Source organism: Calonectris borealis, chromosome 9, assembly GCF_964195595.1.
Source record: "Calonectris borealis chromosome 9, bCalBor7.hap1.2, whole genome shotgun sequence".
In the NCBI taxonomy this organism is placed as follows: Eukaryota; Metazoa; Chordata; class Aves; order Procellariiformes; family Procellariidae; genus Calonectris; species Calonectris borealis.
The window spans coordinates 17,175,916-17,197,760 of NC_134320.1; positions in this window are offsets into that span (position 1 = coordinate 17,175,916).

Consider the following 21,845-nt stretch of genomic DNA (forward strand, 5'->3'; position numbering starts at 1 on the left):
CCAAGGTACTCAGCTCTTCATAACACTGACAGCAAGAGGGGGTGCATGGGTAAATAACACACAGACGCCTGCCGTGTCCCCCCCGCCCCCAACACTGTCCCAGAGCAGGAGCTGCCACACCAACAAAACCAGTGGTAAAGTCGCCTCCAACAAACAGCAGCATAAAGCCATCAGTGGAAGGTGGGAGATACTACCGTGGTTGGGGATGCTCCCATGATCAGGCCACAGCTAGCTTGTCTCATTGGCTCAAATACCCATAAATCCCACATCTCTACACTAAGGGATGACCTTACAGCCACAACTTCATTTTACCAGTTTGAATGTGGTGCGTTAAACCTATCTAAATGCCAGATGACAACCCTTCCTGGAGGACCACACAGGGAGAGTTACAGAAACACTCGGTGCAGATGCAGAGCCATCGCTGCTCTGGTGCTGTGCCTGCTCTCAGTCGAGGATGCTGGAAAGAGCTCTATACAGCCATACGTAACTTTCTCGCTCAGTGACTGCGTGTGCATATCCACCCACTCACGTGGGCTCTGCAGTATTTTCTAGGCACAATCTGATAACGAGCAGCCCACATTGTCACGGCCTGAGGTACATGGCCACCAAGCACATGCATACACATTTATTCTGGCAGCAGAAACAGCAATGTCTTTTGGGACACTCAATACAGACAGAGTCGCTAAGGGGAAAACCAGCTACCCCAATCACGCGGATGCCTTTGAGAGCATTTGTCAGTATTGTCATAACACGGTATCTGCTGGTTCATGCACCAGTGGATTCATTTAGTACTATATGGGCAACATTTTGACTAACTCGAGTTGTTTGAGCCAAGCTTGCAGAGGACACCTATGTAACCATGCTACATATCACTACTGCACTCACCTATTGGGCTTGAGCTCATGGCAGCCCCCTTGGAAAACCCTGGAATATCTGCTTATTGCACAAATTTTAACAATAGCCTTTGTGCCCTGCCTGTGTGGTAATGGAGTATGTTGAAGCCATTGACAACGCTGAGTTCCTTGAAGTTGCTAATGGGTTAAAGCTGGGACATCTGGTGAAACACTAGCCTCAGCTGTTCCTCAAATGACATCTTCTTGGGTCAAATTTATCTCTTCTTGCCAGTCCATCTGCTCACAGCCTGTCAATGGTAAACACTTGAGAGCCACAGAGCAAGCGAGGCGGCAGACAGCAGTGAAGGACAGCATCTTGGAGTTTAACTAGATAGCGATATGGGAGCAAAAATAGCCCCCATGCTCTCCCCCTCCCAGTCATCTTCCTCCCGCTGCGCTCTAGGGTCAGGGTCAGGCCAGGGAAGCAGTGTGCCACCCTGAATACAGAGCCCAGACCGGGCCACCCGAGGGCTAACGAGAGACTTGTTTGTTCCCTAAGGCAACGAGGAAAAAGCCACCACACACAACTCAATACACTACTGTACTTGCTCGTGCTTTGAATGCCCCAGGGGAGTGGTTCACACCCGTGCTGCCAGCTGGTGAACGGTCATTTCTTTCAGCAAGGCACTCCAGAGCCTCCTGGTCTTTGCTTGCCACCCCTGGGCAGTCCTGCATGTGTAGCAATGCAGCAGGAGGCACAGGGGACCTGGAGGCTGCCAGGGAAGGCACAAGATGAATGTGCTTCTCACTTCCTGAGGAGTTTGTACATTCAAGGGCCATTGCCTCCTTGCCCATGTCTTTGGAAAGGACACCTTTATTCCAGAAGGCAATGACCCTCACTGCAGACATGACTATAACCCTGCACAGACACACACTCCTCTCCAAAGCACAAACTCAAGAGCCCCAGATTACCTCGCAGCCTGCAAAAACAAGGTGGGAAATGTACATAGCTTCCCCTGCTCCTAGGAGATTATGTATCTGAGGGGAGCAATGGTATAAAACCCATCCAAAAGATGAAATATTGCAAGGATTCCTGAAGGTCAACTGGTGTGCAGTGGGCAGGGAGTCACCTCACAATTCGGGTAATCTGGGAAAAGCAGATTAAAGCTGTCCTTGGTGTCAACTGACCAGCAACAGCCTCTGAAGATGCATTAACCTGAGGGGTTGCGATCTGGTGAATAAATCTTTTGGTTTAAAATGGGTAGACACAGCACAAAGGCCACAGTTTGTCGCATGGGTTACAAGGACATATTCATGGTTAAACAAGCACTCTGTGCTGTTGTGTCTTGCTACCACAGTGGTGAGGTCCTGCAACTAGTGAGGATCAGTTTCAAGTTGGCCCTTTTCTACGCGATGAGAAATTTCTACCTTGAGTCACTCGGATTCTTTCACAACAGTGTCATAACATTGCACTGTGCTATTGCAGGGCACCTGCTCGTGTCCCGATGCTGCCCAAAACATGGTGAGGAAACATCATCATGACCTCCATGAAGCAATGAGGCATCTTAGCATGCTACGAATACCCTTGAAGAGAAAAAGCTCTTTCACCCTGCCAGTGCTATGCAATTGCTCTAATGAGCCACACGACTATAAGAAAAGCATTTGCCTTCTCCTTCACAGACTTCTCCATATCCCCAATTAACTACATTAACATCATAACTAACCCTCTGTCCCTGGAGCGTGCTGGCAACTGGCAAAGCCCACGTTTCAAGACATGCTTGATGCATTACTGCACAGAGGATCAGGAGACAGACATTTTAGTGTGCGTCAGACACCACATTTCTCCATCCTCGAAACTGATCCTGCCAGAGTGTGCTCTCTGCAGAGCCAGGACTTTAACCCGAGAGCACAGCTGCATTTTTAAGTATCATGTTAATACAGTGTCGTGGTGGGGATTTTGTTCAAGGGAGGATAGCTCCACTCTGACCTTCGGCTCCAGAGGCACGCTTTAAAATTAAAACCTTGCTTCTTGTGTGACCCAGCACTCATTTCTCTCCATTCATACAATACTGTGGTTTTAAGAACTGGTCACATTCTCGTCTGCTAGTGTGCATGGCACTCTGTACATGCCAGCAGAGGCCAAGAGGAGAGCAGTATCTACTCTGGTATTTTTAACCCAAGAAATCTTTTATAGATGTGTTAACTCAGAAAACAGAGAAAGACCTTTGTATTATTCATCTGGTCTGGTGGTATCCCAGCTCTGGGTTCAGAGCCACAGGTCAAGAAATTACATTAAGCCAACAGTAGAGCCAAGCCAAAAGGCTCCTTTGGGACCCTGGACTCTGGTGAGGAGAGAGGAAGGAGGATGGTGGCCAGGAAAAGCAGGAGCAGCACTGGGAGCCCTGCTCTGCTTCTGCTGCCACATGCTCTTGCTTCACCATGGCAAGTCCTCTCCTCTCCATGAGCTTGCTTCTGCTCCTGCACTGCCCCATCCATCAGGCAGCTGGTAGCCTGGAGGCACTGTGTGTCCACAGGGTCTGCAGAGGTCTGACCATCCCCGCTGTGCATTCCCCAGCACAGCCACTCGGACTTCAAGAAATGAGACTTCCTTATGCTTTTAATTGTGCTACCCTCTAGTGGCCAATCCCATCCCCTTGAAACTCGGATCCTTGCTCCTGGCAGAGAAGAAGTGTTGGACTGCAAACCTTCAAGACCAGAAACCAACTTGGTGCTATGCAAGAATGACTTGCACATTTGAAAGGAGGCAGAGACCTGGCAAGGTCAAGTGCTAGCCCAGGCAGAGTGCACTCCACCACCCCATCTCTGCTTTGGCCTTAGGAAGGGGAAGATCCCTCTGCTCAGGTTGAGACGTCTTGGCGAGAGCAGGGTGAAGCCAGCTCAGTATCAGGTGCTTGCATCACAAAAACCACCACCAAATTTGGGCTCTTGGCAGGCTCTCCAGGAGAATATGCTTTCTTCCTCCTCCCTGCTTGCTTCCCCTGCTGTCTCACACCAGGCACTCCAGCAACTTAGATGCAGAGCAGAAACACTCAACACGTCAATAAAAATGGGTTAGAATTCAAGGAACATCCTTGCAATTGCCGTGATAATTGCTACATTTCAGAACCAAACATTACTTAATGGCACTCAATTATCTTGTGGAAGGGCCTGCAATGGCAGCAACTAATTGCTTAACTAAAGACTTTCTTCTTTCCACCCTGTGTCAACATGCACGCATGCAATTAGGCCATCGGTGCAGGGAGAAGAGGAGATACCTGTTGCGAAAAGAGGGGTTAAGTAGTAGCCATAGCCATGTTCCCAAGCTCAGAGGACAGGTGTCTTGCCTCAGATGTTGTAAGGATGTGAAGCAGAAATGGAAAAGCTCAGGAGGTAAAAACGATAAAGGTTTTTGCTTCCTGTCTCTGAACAGGGAACTCAAATGACTGCACAATGTGACTAGTGCCACTCTTACAAGCCTATACACCCCCAGGCTCAGCTGCATGTCAGTAGCCTTTTTGTAGTTTATCAACCTGGAGAGTTCATGAATACTAGCAAAAAAAAAAAAAAAAAAAAAGAAAAAAAATCAACTGCGTAACAAGCTAATAGAAGACTTCCTTTCTTACTTTCAAGCTTGTTGAAAACCTGCTTGTTGTTCACCTCTTCACTGAACATCTCCTATTAAAGAAAAGCAAAGGGAAAACAGGAGTACTTTCCTTGTTATTTGCCATTTCATCACTTCTTCACAATCCTCTTTACTATCTCAATAACTCTCATAAGCAGAGTCTTTCCCTCTGCTTTGACACAGAACTATTCCCTGTCCTCCAAGCCCCCATCCCTTCTCCCTGGCTTTTTCAGCCTCTCCTCTATCTGAGGCGGAAACACATGACCCCAGATCAGGCCATTACCCTTGTGAAAACATCAGGTCCTGGTTTCTACCCCTCATTGCTCATGTTCGGTCTATTCCTCCGACGAGACAGAGCTCACCACAGAGCCAGCCCCAGGCCTTGTCTCCTGAACATCGGGTACCCTGGATCCAAGGGCTGTGCCTGTTCAGCTCTGCTCATCCTTTCCAGGCTCACATTTCTCAGGCATGAATTCCCAAGGCCGTTTTGTTGTTCAATTACCAGCTCAACTCCCTCCCTTTGAAACCCCCTTCACTGCTCTTAATGCCGTTTTTTTCTACAGTTCATCATAGTTTCCACAGCACTAGTAAACAAACTAGGGTTGACTGCCCGGCTCAGAGACCTCCTTGGGGGCCTTCAGCTTTGTGGAAAACTGTGTGTTCTCATCCTGTTTTTGTAGGTTTGACAGTTTCAAATCATAGCAATAGTTTACTCTCATCCATCAAGTTACTGAATGGCCCTGTGAAGATTTGAGACAAAGGCTTCAAGATCCCCCAGTTATACCTTTCAAATCCCCTTTTCCTCTTTGCTACATTAACAGCTCTCATGGACTAAAGAACACAGTTTCCTCTCCAGAACGCCATGCTAGTTTGTCCTCAGGATTTTCTCCCCATCATTTAAGTCCCATGCTTGCTCTTTAGACTCGTATTCCAGTTACAAGCCTAGGAAGGGGACAGGATCCAGTGGAGTACTAGGTTTTGTGGACTCAAACTGGTCACTTAGAAGAATCATAACTCAGCAGGAAAATAGTTAACATTCCCCAAAAATTGAGGGCAGTTTTATAGCAGACACTTCAGTTTGCTAGCAACGCACCCTCTCCGTTTTCACAGGCACGCACATGGGCTAATTGTTTCACAGTAGTAACCTCACCTGCAATTAGTTTTAAGTCTTTGATCTTTATAACTCTCCAGAGGACAGCAAGATTCCCACATAAAAGCCTTTTATTATTTTATTCCACATGTGGGAGTGACCCCATGCTCCTGTATTTATTAAAAAGGAAAGTCCTTACCTGATCTCAGAGATTCCCATTGAGTTGAGTGAGGCTGTGGCAAGGGGGAAATCTCACTTTGGGGGTGGCTCTCCCAGGTGATAATGATAAACGATTACAGCCCCAGCCTGATGGCCTTCACCTGCTCGCTGAGCAGACTGCTGCTCTGCCAGCACCCTGAGCATCAAGCCCATCCTGGAGATGGACTTCTTGGGCATGTGCCTTGTCTTGCTGATTCATTTCCTAGGGTTATTTTTATGTGTTTGAGCTATAGTCCAATTCACAGTTAAGGATCAGCATACCTTGTCCCTTTCCAGGAGCTTACTGCAGCCAATGGAGCTCAGCTACGTGCCGTGGAGCAGAAGACATCTACATCTGCTCCCCTAGCACACGCTAAGGCAGGAGCGTGCACGCGGCTCCTGAAGAGCTGGTTGCTAGATTTTGCCTGGCTGTTTTTTCAGGGAAAGCGTTGGGGCAGAGCAGGTAGCTCAGAGGCCCAAGCCGTAGGTCTGGTCCCAAAGAAAACAAAACGTCAGGGCCTCAAGGCTCTTAATTAACATTATTAGAGTGATAATCATGGCCTGCCCAACCCCAGGGGAATGGAAAAAACCCTCCAGTGTGAGACGCGCATAAAGGTACTGGACTGAAACATGAATATTTTTACCCACTGTCAGTGGTTAGAAGGCAGTGTGGGGTGGGGGGGAGGGGAGAAGGAAAGATCCTCAGCTCGAGGACCTCTGGTTTAGCACCAACACGTAGGAAGCAACCTAGAAATCAAAGAGATTTCTCTGAAGTGCTTTTGCTTTTCATGGGACTGCTTTCAAAACATCTGAAAAATTTAGACTCTATATCCTTTACAGTTCATTAGTGCACAGTAAAATATGACCTTAACCACTTCCTTTTTGTCTTTTTTTTTTTTTTTTTTTAATTAGATTTGGCTTAAAAATAAATCTCTTCTGCATTTCCTTGCAAAGGAGCTGGTGGGACAGTGCTTTAGGAGAGCCAGCATTGCTTCCATACTTCCCCAAGAGTTGGGCTCCAGCAATGAGGCTCTTTTCATGTCACAGGGATGTGCTTCCAGAGGCTGGTCTGAAAGAGCGGGAGAGGCGCCTGGTTCCCACAGCCGCCAGAGTCAGGCCAGTTGCTGGCACAGCAGCTTCGGACACCTTCCAGAAAATTCCCCTAGGTACAGCCAGCTGGTGGAGCTGATTTGGCACCGGGGAAGTAAAGCCATGCTGTCCTACATTGCTTCCTGCTGAAGGAATGAGCAGAGGGGGTTTGTGTGGTTCTGCATAGCAGAGACTCCCATGGGTCTAATAAGCCCTTCTGCTGGCGGAGGATGCACTTCTGTCCTTTGGGTGCCTCTTTCTCACTCTCTGGATGTGAAGAGATCTTACAGCAGCCAGGGTGAAGTCACCAAATTCAAAATCCCTCACCACTAAGCACCCAGCTCAACCCAGGGTCTCGTTCCTGAGACGTCTCTTTCATCTTCTTTGGTTGTAAAACTTACAGCATTAGCTCATCATTTAGAAAATGCCTCATATCACAAAGTCCCTCTGAAGTATGGTTTGCCCCAGTTATTAAAAAAAAAAAAAATCAAACAATCACAAATAATTTGTACTGAAAATAATCAGTTAAAGGTTTTCTTGGCTTTCTGGTTTCTTCACTTTCAGGCAACACATGCTTCACCCTTTCAAACTTTCCTTTGCAAATCACTTTGATGTTAATGAACACTGAGATGGGGACAGAGAAGTGCAACTAACTGCCTGGCCCTGGCTTAATTCATAACTGTTCCCCAGCTGAAGAGGCTCATCACTCTCCCACCCCAACCACAACAGCTTGATTCAGCTGATGGTGCAGCTAGTCTGCACCATGGAGAGCATGTTACTCTGAGAGCCTGAAACCTCTGCCATGCTTCTGGAGCTGGCATGCTATGGGGGGATAAAAGCAAAGTGCAAGTAAGATGAATTTTGCAATTAAAAATCACTGAACAGTGACACTGGAACTCAAAGTCAGGCTTTATTTTCAGCTTTAACCCCAAAAAGCTGCTTGGATGAGAGCCCTTCTGTGTTAATGCATCTCATGGAGGGCAGACCTCATCAGCCGTGTCATCTGCTCTCTCCTTTCATCTCGCAGGCCCTTTAGCTTCACACGCGACTGGAAAAAGACTGTATCAGCCAGAAAGCGTGGTCTGTGCTGCCCTGGTACCTGCGGGTAGCATTCAATAACAGGTGCTGCAAGCACAGGGCTGCTCCTGCCCTGACCCTCGTGCCAGAAGCCTGTCAAGCAGCTGCTCTGTCTAAACCGTACCCTGTTTAACAGAGCACAGTGCCTGCCTTTTTTTCCTTCTCCTCCTCTGGGAGCTCATATTTCTCACCTCCCACTGTAACACTTATCGGAAAGTATATCCTTCACCTCTGGCCTCAGTGTCCCCTTCCCCAGGCTGGAAAGTCACTGACGATGGGGGTGGAGGGTGGCAGCTTGTTCTCAGCTCATCAATCTATCACACGTGTTGCAAACCTCTGCAGCGGGCGAGCTGGCTCCAACCCTCATTTATTTTCAAGCACAGAGGATGTTTGTGTTTGATCGGATATGCTGGCTAAATGATTTCAAGCCATGGATTTCATTTCATCACTAATCACAGACCTGGGTTGAAATCCTGTTCATGAAGTCAGCAGCTAAACTTCCATTGACCTCCCTGTCAAGGTGGGACACTGGTCACCCTGAAATAAATAATAATCTAAATTAAATCAAAGGGGGCCACAGAAAGGGGATATGCAAGAAGACATTATTCATATCATGCTTAACTTTAGTCCTGGTCTGTGGATTCACATATGAAAGGGGTATTTGCTTTCCTGTGTTACTAGTAGCTGTGAAGCAGAAACACGTCATTAAAGAGGCTCACAACCCCAGCTAAGATAAAACCCAGGAGTTTCTAAATAAGCCCCAAGATGCTCTTATAACATCAATCAGACCTTTCAGCTTAGTTAATAGCTTTGTTATCCTTCTGGATAAGGGATGCCTCTCCTCTGGGCACAGAGAAGCCTCTGCCTGCCTCCTGCAGAAAGCCTTCCCACAAGGCTCCTGCCATCCCACTGGAAGTGGCACTGCAGGGCTCGGGGCTGGTGGCACAGCTTTCTACCTTCAGCATCGTTCACTTCCCTTTTTGGCGAGGAGATGACCCGGACTCCCTTTCCAAGGACATGAAGGGTCCCCCCTCAAAACTGATAAATCATTCAGGTGCTCAACATGGAACTCCTCCCTGGAATCAGGAGAAGCAATAGAGCCATTTCTTACTCTTTTTTTCTTAAATGCTACTGATTGTGCAGTAGGAGCTACATATGAATGCCCAAACCCCAAACTCAGACTAGGAAATCAGTTATTCAAGTATAACTCTGCACCTCTGCTGTGCCCAAACAGGCAAGACTGACAGTTGTTCAGTGTCCTGCATGAAATGAGCTGGTGAGTTCTCAGCCCAGCCCTGCAGTATAGCATCCTCTTTGAGCAAAGCCCCTATATCACATATAACATCACAAATAAGCGACAGAGGGGAAAAAGAAAATGGAGGTAAATGGGTGACAGGAGGAATAGAGAAGACAGCACGACAAAGAAAGGTCACGACCAGTGCAGCAGCAATACACATGTGCATTTCACAGCTTGTAGTCTGTGCCCTGGAGCTGCTCTAAAGGCCCTCTCCCACCGCTGTGATGTGCCATATCCTTCCCTGTGCACAACGGGGCCAGGAGGGAGCTTTTAGAGAAAAGCTGCTCACCATTAACTATAATGCCCGTGCTCAGCAGGGCAGTGTGGGCATCATCCCCCTGTCTTAATGAGGAATGGCCTCAGCATTGCCACCTCCACAAAAATGCACTTGCCCGCATCTCTCCATGGCACCTCATTGGCCTCCAGAGCCTAATTCCCGAAATTAGGTACTAGGGCAGAGGTTTTTGGTTTCCAAAACAGACAATGCACTGGAGAGTGGCCAGAGGCTGTGGGTACACCGAGCAAGGGTGGGGTAATTTGAGGGGGAAGCTTTCTGCCTACAGGGAGAGCAGGATGCGTGAGAGCAGGTCTACAGCTGGGGCAAAATTACCAGCAGATCATCAGCTCGATAGCAGGATTTAGTGCAGGGAGGGCCAAGCCAGGTGAGTCACCGTGCTGCTGCCGCCAGTCGCTGGGGCTGCTGATGGCTGTGATATCCCACTGAGCGCAGAGCGGGGACCGGCAGGGAGATCGCCAGGATAGTTATGGAGCTGGGCACCCTTGAAGGTCAGCAGCTGCTGCCTGTGTCTGTGCCCCTTTGCAGTACCAGATGCTGGGGAGGACAAAGCACCAGGGCCCAAGACCTGCCAGCTTTTGCCACTCCTTACTCACGTGGGCTGCACCCTGCACATGGCGTAGCCATTCCTCCCCCAGGAATTGGGTGAGGAAGCCGGTTTTGCCCCACCACGAGCTCCTCCTCTGGGGTGCACATGAGGAGCTGAACTGTGCCCAAGCCCAGCATAGCAACAGTTGAACTTTGCTCACTGAACATGGTCGAGCACTGGGGACCCAAGCCTGTGGCCAAGCTTCTGGGCAAGCCCAGACCAAGAGTCTAAAAGAACTAAAGCAGAGGGAGAAAAACCCCCAAACCCCACACCAAAACAAGAAACAGTCACTCTGGTCATCTTCAAGAGCACCAGACCCTGGTGGGACAGACGGGTCTGGGCTCTGCTGTCTTCAGCTCAATCACTTGCCACAGCAGATGAATGAGCTCAGATACTTGCTCGTTACTTCAGTCCTTCCATACTCAGCGCTCTGCTTACTCCAGCAGGTACCGTCACACCAGCTATCATTTTGACACAGTGGTATCTTACCCTTTCTCTGTGCAGGTCTAAATAGCACTGGGATGGGCTCCCAAACAGTCAAGCTCGGTCTAATAATCAGGGATCACATCGCACCAGAGGGTGTGGAGAGGCCCTTGACACCAAAATGTTTTGACAATCAAACAAACATCCCCAAGCGACTCCAGGCATCGAGCACAGCTGATGCACGGGTAGCCAAAGCAGCTTTGAACTGTCTAGCCACGCAGCCACATAACAGAGAGCTCAGCAAATCCTTCCTGAGAAGCTGGGTGAACTCTTGGGTTACTGCTGCACATGAAGCCAGCTGTCCTGTCTGCACATCCAGTGCCACCTATGCTGATGGTAGCTCCAGTCTGTACAAGCCGAAACCCTGGTGCAGGCCAGTGCTGCTACCTGCATCGTTTTAAGGAATCACATCCACCCTATAGAGTAAAGCCATCACCGTCTGCATGCCCTTCCACATGGCCAGAACTGCACCCACCAGGCCTTCCCCACGGCAAAGAGAAACACAGATTGCAGATACATGCTGCTGAACGATATCTGCAAGCATGAGGCTCCACAGACTCACCACTATAACCAGTAAGGGATGGAGAGTTCAGGTTCTCTGGCTAACACTACTGCAACTCCTGTTTAAGAGCAGAGATAGTTACTTTCCCTGCTTTGCAATCAGGGTTTCTGCCCCATGGATGCAAACTAAGCCCAAACACATCATCCACCCATTGCTGGGGCTCCCCCCTTCCCTTTGCTCCTCTACCTCCAGGTGGAGGTGGTGATTGAACGTGATGAGGTGCTACTTGGCCTGAAAAATCTTTAGATGTTGCAATTCAGTGCTCAGGGTCTGCAGCTGGACTAGATTAGGTTAGACTGGGCTAACCAGAGGGATTTTTGCTGGGTTTCTCCAGCACCATGTTAACCACAAATCATGAAGCAGCAAGAAGACCTAAGAAAACGTTCATATCTGAAATGCTTTCTCACAGAGCAGGTCCAAAAAGTAAAAAGTCCCATGAGGTCAAAAGAGAAATGAAAAGTAATCACTGGGGTCTGAGGTTCTACAACACACAGAGTATTGAAATGACTCACCCTGCCATAGGCGAGCTACTAGATTTCCTGTTTGCTCTGCCCAAATCTTTGGGTGTTTTTCAGCGACTGGAACTATGAATTAAACTCCTACACTAGAAAACAGCTGGTAGCGATGGAGGTGGGGTAATTTCATGAGGTAACTGTGACACACCAATGTGAGAAGGCTTGTGATCCAATTTTGGTTTAAATTTGGAGACTAAAGTTCACCTCAGTCCTTATTTTGTCCAAATGGCTTATTCAGCTCAAGAACATATTTTGCATCCCTATTTCCCCTGCTGCACAATGGAATATGATGCCATGCACTCTGCTTGTCATAGCTCAGATCCTGTCTTACATTTCTCTAATGCCTTGCATGCTGGAGAGTCTTGGCATGTTTCACAAGCTGCTGTATACGTAGCCAGAATCAGACATGTGGCCACTTCTGGGGTGGAAGACAGCAATAACTGCATGTGCTGCACTAGGAGGAATAAGATTCTGTCCCGGAAGAGATACTTTTGCATAACATGTCATTAACATCAATCTCTGAACACCCAGCAAGCTGCTAGCTACAAGTTTAGCTGCATCTGAAGGACTGGAAATATTACTGCTGGGATGTGAACCTGTAGTTCCAGGCAATCTATTTCTGCTTAACCTGCTAGGCTGTCGGTAGCTGTTTTCATCACTTAGATACACCACAGACCAGTAATGGATAAATATCAATGTAGATCACAACCTTCTGTGCCTTCTGGGAGGGGTGATGCCTTCTCAAATGATGCCTTTGAGAAAGGATCCAACACCAGGTGGGAAAGGAGTCAAATTGCCAGAAAAAAGTCATCTTCTCTCTCCCACTTCTCATCACCCGCAGGTCTCTCTTCTCCTCACTGCCCCAAAATGTGGGGCTGCAGCTGGCAGAAGAGGCAGCAATGCAAGAAGGAGGTGAGTCCTGCAGGTTGGGAGAGCAAAAGCAGAGCTGCAAGGAGGGAGATCGTGGTCTGGGCTGTGATTCTCAATGAGTTGCATTAGCTGCAGAGATTGAGGAGTGCACGGCAGTAAGGGTGTGACACAGGCTCTGTCCTCCCAGTGCCTTCTGCAGCCCTCAGGGTCCTGCACATCCCTCCCCTGGTTGAAGAGATAGCAGTGTGACAACTCAATTGACTATCACAATACAAGTTTGGTGCCTGGAGCTAGCATGTCCTCATTGAACACACTCTTTAATTCAGGCTCCCAATCCTGCTCCCGCATCAGATGCCAGACTCCAGGCATCCTGCAGCTTCCAAAACTGGAAGCTGGAGCCATTTGCCACAGCCTGCCCACTCATCTCCATCCCCTCTCCCAAAAGCTTGGGTGCCAAAAGCATGTCCTTCTGGAGGTCCGAGGGAGAGATTCCAGCAAGGTTCTTGTTGAGGTAGCTGCTAGTTGCCTTGCAGCACTTGGGATGGTGCCAGTGAAAAGGCAGATGATGCTTAGCAGATAGGAGGTTGACCAAGGGCACCTGTGACCTGGCCACAATGCTGCTACCAGCTCCTTCCTTTTGGGTTTTAGTTTACTTGCTGTTCTGATTTTTGACAGATCTACAAACTGGCTATTCTTAGGGAGGGAGAAAGAGAGGGGAAAAAAATCCCTTTCTCCATGTCGGCCTTTCTTAATGTCATCCTGGAGCTAAAGAGAGGAGAGCAATGCCCCTTTCTCCCACACCCTGAGAAGATACAGAGGAAAGATCAGTTCTTGTGGCCTTAAGCACTGTCTGGGGCAGTGGCTGGCAGCTGGAGAAGACCTGGTTTCCAGCCACGCACCCAGCTGCTGCGGTGTGCGTCCTACCTCAGCCTGAATCACTGCTGCTGGTGGGAGTGAACACCCGGGCTTGCAGGGGAACGCTGCCTTCAGCTGCACCCAGCTCTTTGCGTTCAGGAAACCACAGCCCTGGTTTAGTGGTGTAGCTGTAACATGGGTGAGTGTCTTTAGGCACACTCACAGCGGGCAGACTACAGTTATTTTTTAGAAGGCATTTGCATTTTGGTGGGGTAGAGGATACGAAGTGATTCCCTAAAAAACAGGGTCTAGCATACTGAAAAAAATGATTGCTGCTGACACACAGTAGCCCTGAGCCAGTCAATCCATCCCTGGCTCCCAATGGCCATGTGGCCACAACAGCCTCCCAAAGCAATCAACTAAACGTTCTGCGTGCAGTGCAGCAGGATGCTGGGTGCCACCAACATCTGGAGTTTGCTGAAATGTTAACTTAGCTTCCTTGAGCACCTGTGCAGAAACAAAAGGCTGCTTAAAGAGAGCAGAGCCTCTGAGTATCCCCTTACAGGTGAGATGGACAATTTGAACTCATTGCTCTGCATGCAGAGCAACTCCATATCACACACCCAGAGCAGAGGGGACTGAGCATCCTGCACGTCCACCAGCATCTGGTCCTCCAGGTCTGTTCCATGAAGCAGCACAAGCGCCTGTACAATGTGGTCTCATTTGGGGCTGCTGGGCCACACAGGGTGGGCAACATGAAGAAGAGCCACTGCAGTTCTGTATCGCCAGCACAGCAGGGAATTTTGACCAAGTCTATTCATCCAGCCACTGTGCAAGCCCTTCTGAAAACATAGAAAGTGTGTTATATCAAACAACGTTGGTCAACAGCAAGCACCTATTTTACTAGGCACTGGCTACTTAAAAGCTCTTCCTATTTCTCTCCAATGCTAAATGATAGTCATACTCATTGCTTTACTCGGGTAAAGACTTTTGTCTTTACACCAGGGCAAGGTTTGCACTGATGTAGGAATGAGAGGTCCACTGGTGAGCCCACATACCAGCCTGTCTTTTTAGGATGCTGTGGCTGAACAGGACTGAGGCCTCACCTCCACAGAAGCTGGATGCTGAGCTTGAAATCAGCAGAGAAACGGAAGAAAATCAGACTAATTCCTGGCTCTGCCTTTCTTTGCCACCATGCGCTATCCCGGATGCTTCCTGCTTCTCAACAGCATCTTCCACTTTGCGACACTTGCATGTTGCCCTTCATCTTAAAAAGCAGTGTGTGGGGCAGGGAAACAGCAAAGCTGTTGCCCGGTGTCTCACAGCCGTGTCTCTGCCTTGGGCATTCCTGTGCAGTGGTAAAAAACATGGGGGTGGGCAGCCCTGGGATAGCCCCTATCTTCAGCCCTGCCTCTTCTCCCTGACCATGTGCAAACCCGGTGCTGGTTCAGGCCAGGATATCTGTACCAGCCTCCAACAATGTCATTTCTTCCATTGCCTGGACCTGTTGTTTTCAAAGGAGCAAAGGGCCAAGGGATATATTTGTTGATGGTGTGTATGTTGGTTACTACCAGGATTGGCAGTTTTAAGGATTTTCCACGTATCGCGTGTCCCTCCACGTTGCACTGCACTGACCCAGACACAACACTGACAGCTGCAGGGTAAATAAATAAAAACAGAGTATTCTGATCTTGGAGGGGGAGGTGGTTTGGAGGGGAAGGGGGGGCCGGGGGTGTCAGCCAGACAGAACAGGGTGGTCACAGCTGTGATGGGAACAGATGCGGCACAGGGAGCGGGAGCGGGGAATAAAGTTCTGCAAATGTAAGCAATGCTGGAAAGTCTTGGAGAATGGCATGCATATTCGGGACAGGTGGGAAGTGTTTACGTTGAAATAAGAAGGACGATGGCCTGAAAGACCGCTGGTCACGTTACCTGTGACCCAAACTGACCGATCGCAGCTCCCGTGGGCCCAGAACATCTCAGACCACCATTTCTCTGAATGCATGTAGGGTTCTGCCAGGTGCTGTTGATGTCCACGGTGCTCCGTGGAGTTTGTAGGTGTTTTGTCCCTCTCACACGCAAGCTGATATTGGCTCTAAGCCAGCCTTTATCCCAGTCTAGCTTTTATCAGGTCTCTGTAGTACCCCTGTGCAAGCCTTGGGACAGGTGGGTACAAGGCAGTACCAAGACCAGGCTCATCTGAGCCAGCAAACCTGCACAGCTGGAGCACAGCTGGCAATGCTCGAGGACACCCACCTGGCTGACCCCAAACAGCAGCCCTGCCATGGCTAGGTCCCAAGCTGGGTACAGTGGTTGGGTGGTTTTGGTTTTTGGGTTTTTTATTAAGTCTAGTAGAAGCTATTTCTCAACTGATGTTTAAATGATGAAACAACTAGGGTTGCACACTTTTTTAATTCTCGGAAGCGGCCCTGCTGCCAGGAGGAGCTCAGCGAGGTTCTCGCGGGGCAGGTAACATGCTGCTAGCCGCTGGCTGACTGAACTGGCATTTTGGTACAAAGCAGTTGTGCTGTGTGCTCTCTCTGCTGATGGTCATTAAAGATAAGAGGTTGTAGGGCTTGTTGCAGGGGATCTTTGCAATGTTTCAGTGAATTGCCTCCATCCTAAGAACTCATCACAACTAATGACATGAACAAAATCCTTCTTTTCTCCTGGCACATTATACCCTTTCCATAAAACATTAAGGGCTGGATTTTTCAAGAACCCTAGAGGCACCTGTGTCCCCATTTAGAATTAATGGAGGGTTGGGAACCCATCTCCATAAGGTGCTATTGAAACCCCAGCTAAATGAGTTGAGCTGAGCCCAGCAAAGGCATACAGTGTGGCTCTGGCATAGCTGCGGGATGAATGCCTGCGTCACACCTACGTTACCCAAGAGTGGCGAGAAGACTTGCCCAAGGTCATTGCATGCGGCAGTGGTGCACCGAAGAATAGAGTCCAGAGGCTCCACCTCCTAAGCCTCCGGTCTGTCTCCAAGCTTCCCTTTTGCTCCTGGCTGATTGCTGCCTCATGTGACCCATGGGAGAAGAAATCCTTCTTAACTACAGCTATTTCACTGGAGGATGCTCAAAGGCAGCTTGCAAGAAAGTTTGAGCATTTCTAATCAAGTTGAAGGAAGGCTCACAAACACAAAGTCATGTTGAGAGACATTCTCTGCATTTATTCACACCCTAGCCCCTAGATAAAAATAGCTTTATATGTTAAGTTTAGGACCACAGAAAGCCCAGAGGATAGCAAGGGATTATCACAAAAGGGCAGCAAGGCAGTCAAAAAGAGCCTGGGGGACATCTTGTACAATTTCCATGAAGGGAATAATTAATTCAAATCATATACAGACAGTTCTGGGAGAGTCCACGCTAGAGATGTTCAAAGAGTCCTTTGCTGCTTTGGGCTCACTTTAAATCGAGTGTCCTAAAAAAACACTTCAGCTATGCATTTCATTTCAGTTATACAGGGTGTTTGAATGCCAAGGGATCAGGGAAAACTTTGTTATTAAAGGGCTGCAAGCCTTTAATAAGGTACACAGTCATTAGAAAGTTGTTGAGTCATGAAAATATTCTCAATAATTTGAAATTAATGTTTAGTGTATGCCGTACCATAAAATGCTTAGATGTTGTGGCCATGGATACTAAAGAAAAACCTTAAGGCCATGACTACACGAGCAAGTTACCGCAAGGTAAGCTAGGGTGTAATTTTAGAGCACACCACTTACAATAACGTAACTTCCCATTTGCCAGCTCTTGTCCCGGGACAAGGGGAGGCAGCTAAGTCCTTGCTGAACGTGGCACAGGCTGCCCTTTGAGGGCTGCTGGCTGAGGGCATGCATGTGGCTAGGTATAGCAGAACAGAACTGTGCAGTAACTGATCTTTTAGTAACTTTGCTTTCCAGTATAGATGCAAGGGTGGATGGACTATATGCAGCAGCCAATGCCATAGAAATGGACACAATTAGATAATCAAGAAGCTAAATAGAAAGGGATAGAACCTAGTGTGGAGATTCTGCTTCATGAAAACAATAAATACATATATTAATAAATGCTTGGAAATAATAATCAGGGCTCTAGCTTCCCTATACCAGTGGCTCTGTTGAAGAGGTTGGGAAAAATGACTAACTACCAAGAGTTTCCTTCTCTCCTCTCTTTTCCAGAAAAACACAACTATTTGAATTAAGACTGCTTCTGGTGATCTGCCCTTTCTTTTCCATCTCTGGATCCTGCCAAGCAAAATTCATCGAGTTCCACTTATGACTTTAATAAGACCAGAATTTCTGGATGTAGTTGTTGAGGAGTGTGTTCCTGATAAATCATTTAAAACCAGGACAACAGGGCTCCTATTCCAAATCAAGGATTCATCCCAGAGCCTGCCCTGAGCCTGTCCAACGTTAGGTGGAAAATCACTGTCTTTCTAACCCCAGTGGCTAGGGCATCCTGCAGCCTGGAGACTTTTCTTTTCAGCTCGATAATGACCATTGCAGGACTTTTCTTTCTTTCCACCCACTAGTTATTGTAATGAAGGGAGAGCTGTAAGTGTATTTCCTCTCCAAATTTTGGAAATTGCATATACCTCCTGTTGTAAAACGGGGAATGGAGCTTCACCAAGAGAGCCCTGCTACTGCTCAGGTGAGCGGGAGGAAGCTTCTGAGTCCTCCAGGCCCACCCTCAGGGGCAGGTGAGAAATCCTGATATTCAGACCATCTCTACAATCTCTTCTTCTGTCCAGGCAGATGTTATAAACCTTTTGGGGAGTGAAAGAAAGCGACTACAAAGGAAACCATGAGCCCAGCGAGTACAGCAATCAACTTCCATTGCCTCCCACAAGGTTGAGACTTCACCAGACAAGAGTGCAGCTTCCTTTGGAAAGGTGCATTATACTCAGCAATGACACCTATTCATCCTGCACATCCCTCTTGTTTCAGGCTAAGAACTAATGATCCCATAATGCAGGCTTGCCTTCTTCCCTTGTAGGCTGGCCTGTAGATCAGGGCTGTAGGACTCCCACTGGTTCAGGAGCACCTTACCCAAAGCAAAGCTATAAATATAACCTGCTTATATCCCAAAAAACAAGAGAGAACCAGAGTACCTTTGCAAAGCCTGGCCTACGCTACATAAGTTTTGCAGGCGTTGCACACCACTTTGTGCTTTCTAGGTGGGAAACTGGGTGAAGATGAATGGGAAGAGGAAGAAAAGGTTTTTCTTTCCTCATACTCCTGCAGCCCTCTCCCCCGCCGCCAACATGACCTTTCTGACCAAGGAAAGAGGGATGTATTTTGGAGCTGTCACACCTTACGCTGCAGAGGAGCATGCCGTGGTGGGTGCTGCTTAGCATTCCTCATAATCCTCATGGAAGCAGGGGGCAGGATGCAGATCCCAGCCAGAACACTGCCTGAAATTACATAGAAATTAAGCAAAAATTATGGTTCCCTTGCTAGTAAAGAGTAACCCACATTTCTACTGTTGCCCAGCTCTACAATGAAGAAATATTGTTCTGATGGAGCATGAAATACCCCAACTGTCCACCACTGCTGTGGTTGTCTGTAGGCATCTGTTTTCTTTCAGTACTCACTATATCAGTGTCTCAAGAGTTAAACTATCTGGAAGAAGGGGATTTTAGTAGAAGATCCGGAGTGGCAAACATTATCAGCAGTGTTAATCTGTCACATCTTTCCTGGACTGTACATACCACGCTCCATCACTCTGGCATGTCATGGCCTGCATTGTTACAAGATGTACCGAAGCTGTAGCCAGCCATAGTTTGGCATCTCAGTGAACCTTCTGATCCAAGAAAATACGGGAAGGAAAAAATAATAATGCCATTTTCAAAAAAAAAACAAAACAAAACACAACAAACCCTACACAAACCAACCCACCTCTATACAGAGCAACCAAAACTAACCCCAAAACTTCTAAGCAAGTACTAAAATAGAATTTTTCAAATACAACTATAGAACAAATCTGTTTGAATTAAAGGTGAGCTAGACCCTTGAATGCACACCACTAAGGGATGCCGGATGGCTCAAAACCTAGAGTTTTTCTTTGTCATGTTTCTCTCATATTCAGACATATACAAAGAAAAAAAAAGACTAAAACCATTTGTTTTCCGGGTTCCTGTTTCCTGGTTCTGGCAAGAAAACATGGCCTGAAAACATCCCATGTTAACTGAGCTTGGAAATGCAGCAGACTCAAGCTGGACCAGTCCTTGGAGTTGACGCCACAGGAGTGCCCGGAGCCCACACCCCAGAGCAGACACTGGACTGCAGACACCAGATGAGAGGGAAGGCTCTTGGCTCTATTGTTGTTGTTGAGCTCCTGGAAAGGATCTAGGGAGAGGAAAAATGTTCTGGATAGGATAAAAAAAAGTCTCAAAGGAATGAATGATCTCACTTGTCCACACATACACGCCCAGATGTACAAATATATATAATTAACTGGAAAATACTGTGTGGTATAAAGGTTTCTTCAGCTTGGGTTCATCACAGTTGGGCTAGTCGAGGTTGGTACAGCCATAACAAAGAGCACTTCCCACACATCTCCTGCTAAAAGCCCTTCTACCACATCATAGCATTTTAGTATGCATTTGTATCTGTTGATAGGTACCTCTATGCTTTTCACACACAGAAAACTAGACATGTGATACAATTATTAAATGTATATGTAATAGCCTATATAGTCATCAATAGAATATATGGGCTGTAGGTACACACATGTTCTTATACAGGCAGTTTGTTGACCCCTTTAAACTGTCGCAAGGGTGTATAAGGGGCAGGAGATGAAAGGACTATCCCATTCAAATACCATAAAAAAGACAAACCAAAAGAAAGAATAAAACCAAAAACTACTGAGGGAAGTCTCTCCATCCGCTTTTGTCCCTGTCTAGGGCATCTGTGGTGAAACAGAGGGAGACCCACTGTAGTAGCCGGTACTATGGGATTTTCGGGTTTCTTAAGCAGCCCCATGACAACTTGGACAAAGTTGCAAAAAGCAGCCCAACTTACAGCCACAAATTACCAGTTTTGAAGGTGTCACAAAACATCTTCTGTATCCCTTCCTCATTTCCTAGACAGTGCCTCCTAAGGGACACAGCAAAGAATATGCTCCTCGGAGCACAGCTTAGACCCTTACCAGCACACGAAAGCAGCAAAGTCATTTCCATGCATTACTGTAATGCCATATTGCAGGACAAACAAGTCCTTGCTCTATTGTGTTCCAAAGAGATATTTTTTATCTGGGCTTGTTTGTTTTAAATGAAGCACATATGCCTCTATTTGCCTTTTTTTTTTTTCTGGGGGGGGGGGTGTTGGGTTGTTTTAGGAAATGCTAATAAGCATTCCCACATACTTCCTGCTCACCCTGCAGATTAAGTTGTGTCCCTGAATACAGCTGGTAGTGCCCATTGTTTCCACCCTGGAGGTGCACAGGGTCCCACATGGGCATCCTCAGCTCTGACCGGAGCATACTTAATCCTCAGGAGCCACAGTCTGAGAGCAAAACCAAATCTTTTCCTTGCAAGAAGCCCCCACATCATCTCCTAAAATTTTGCAAGAGCCAGAAAACTCTCTTAATAAAACCAAGGAATGAGAGGGAGAGAGGAGCTGCGCTACTTCTGCTTAGATACCTCCAGAAGCCACTACATGCTTGTAGCATTGAATGGAAATAGCTCACTACTTCCACTGTCCCACTAGAGTAGGAGCTGGTATGTTATTTGTCTTGCACTGAAGAAGTAGGCCAGTGTTTCTCAACAGGAAGGCTTGTCTGGATCTGAGACAAAGAGGGCTCAGGAACACCAGCCCTCAAATAACCTAACCACTCGCCCATCCCGACCCTTTACACATTCAAGAAAACTCACCACCACAGCTGCAGATTTGCATCCAGCTTCCCCACAAAACAGTTAACTTAATCCCTGAGCAGAGATACTAACGAGAGAAGCCAAGGATGGTTATGTTTTAGGTAACAAGAATGACCCAAACTTTACTGGCCTTACATGACTTTTAGCTTCTTGTTCCAAGCTCCAAGCTACTGAAAAGCTTGTCTGTTTTTTAAGACTCCAGGTCATTCCTTTCTCTGTGTCCAAGCTGCTCTTCCAATATTTTTTTAAATCGTGTGCTTGTTTCCAGTGAGTGGACTCCGAGCGACAGGAAAAATTCTGTAAGAGAGATTGTCTTCTTGCATATAAATCTTACTTTGAAAGGAGACGGTATTTTTGGAATTCAAGGGCTGGGTTTTTTCCCCTGCGATATTTTTTTGTTCTGCCACTTACAGGAACCCCGTGTCTCTAGAAGGAAGATGCTTGTTCAACTCTAACCTGAAACAAGGGGCACAAGGTGAAAATTTCCTTTCCTAAACACATTTTCTAGATAAAGGAAGCATTTTCTTTTAGTCTGTGCAGGCTTTTCTTCATTTGTGTACATCCAGGTATGCAGGATTTCTGGTAGGAATGTGTCATCTCGCTAAATACA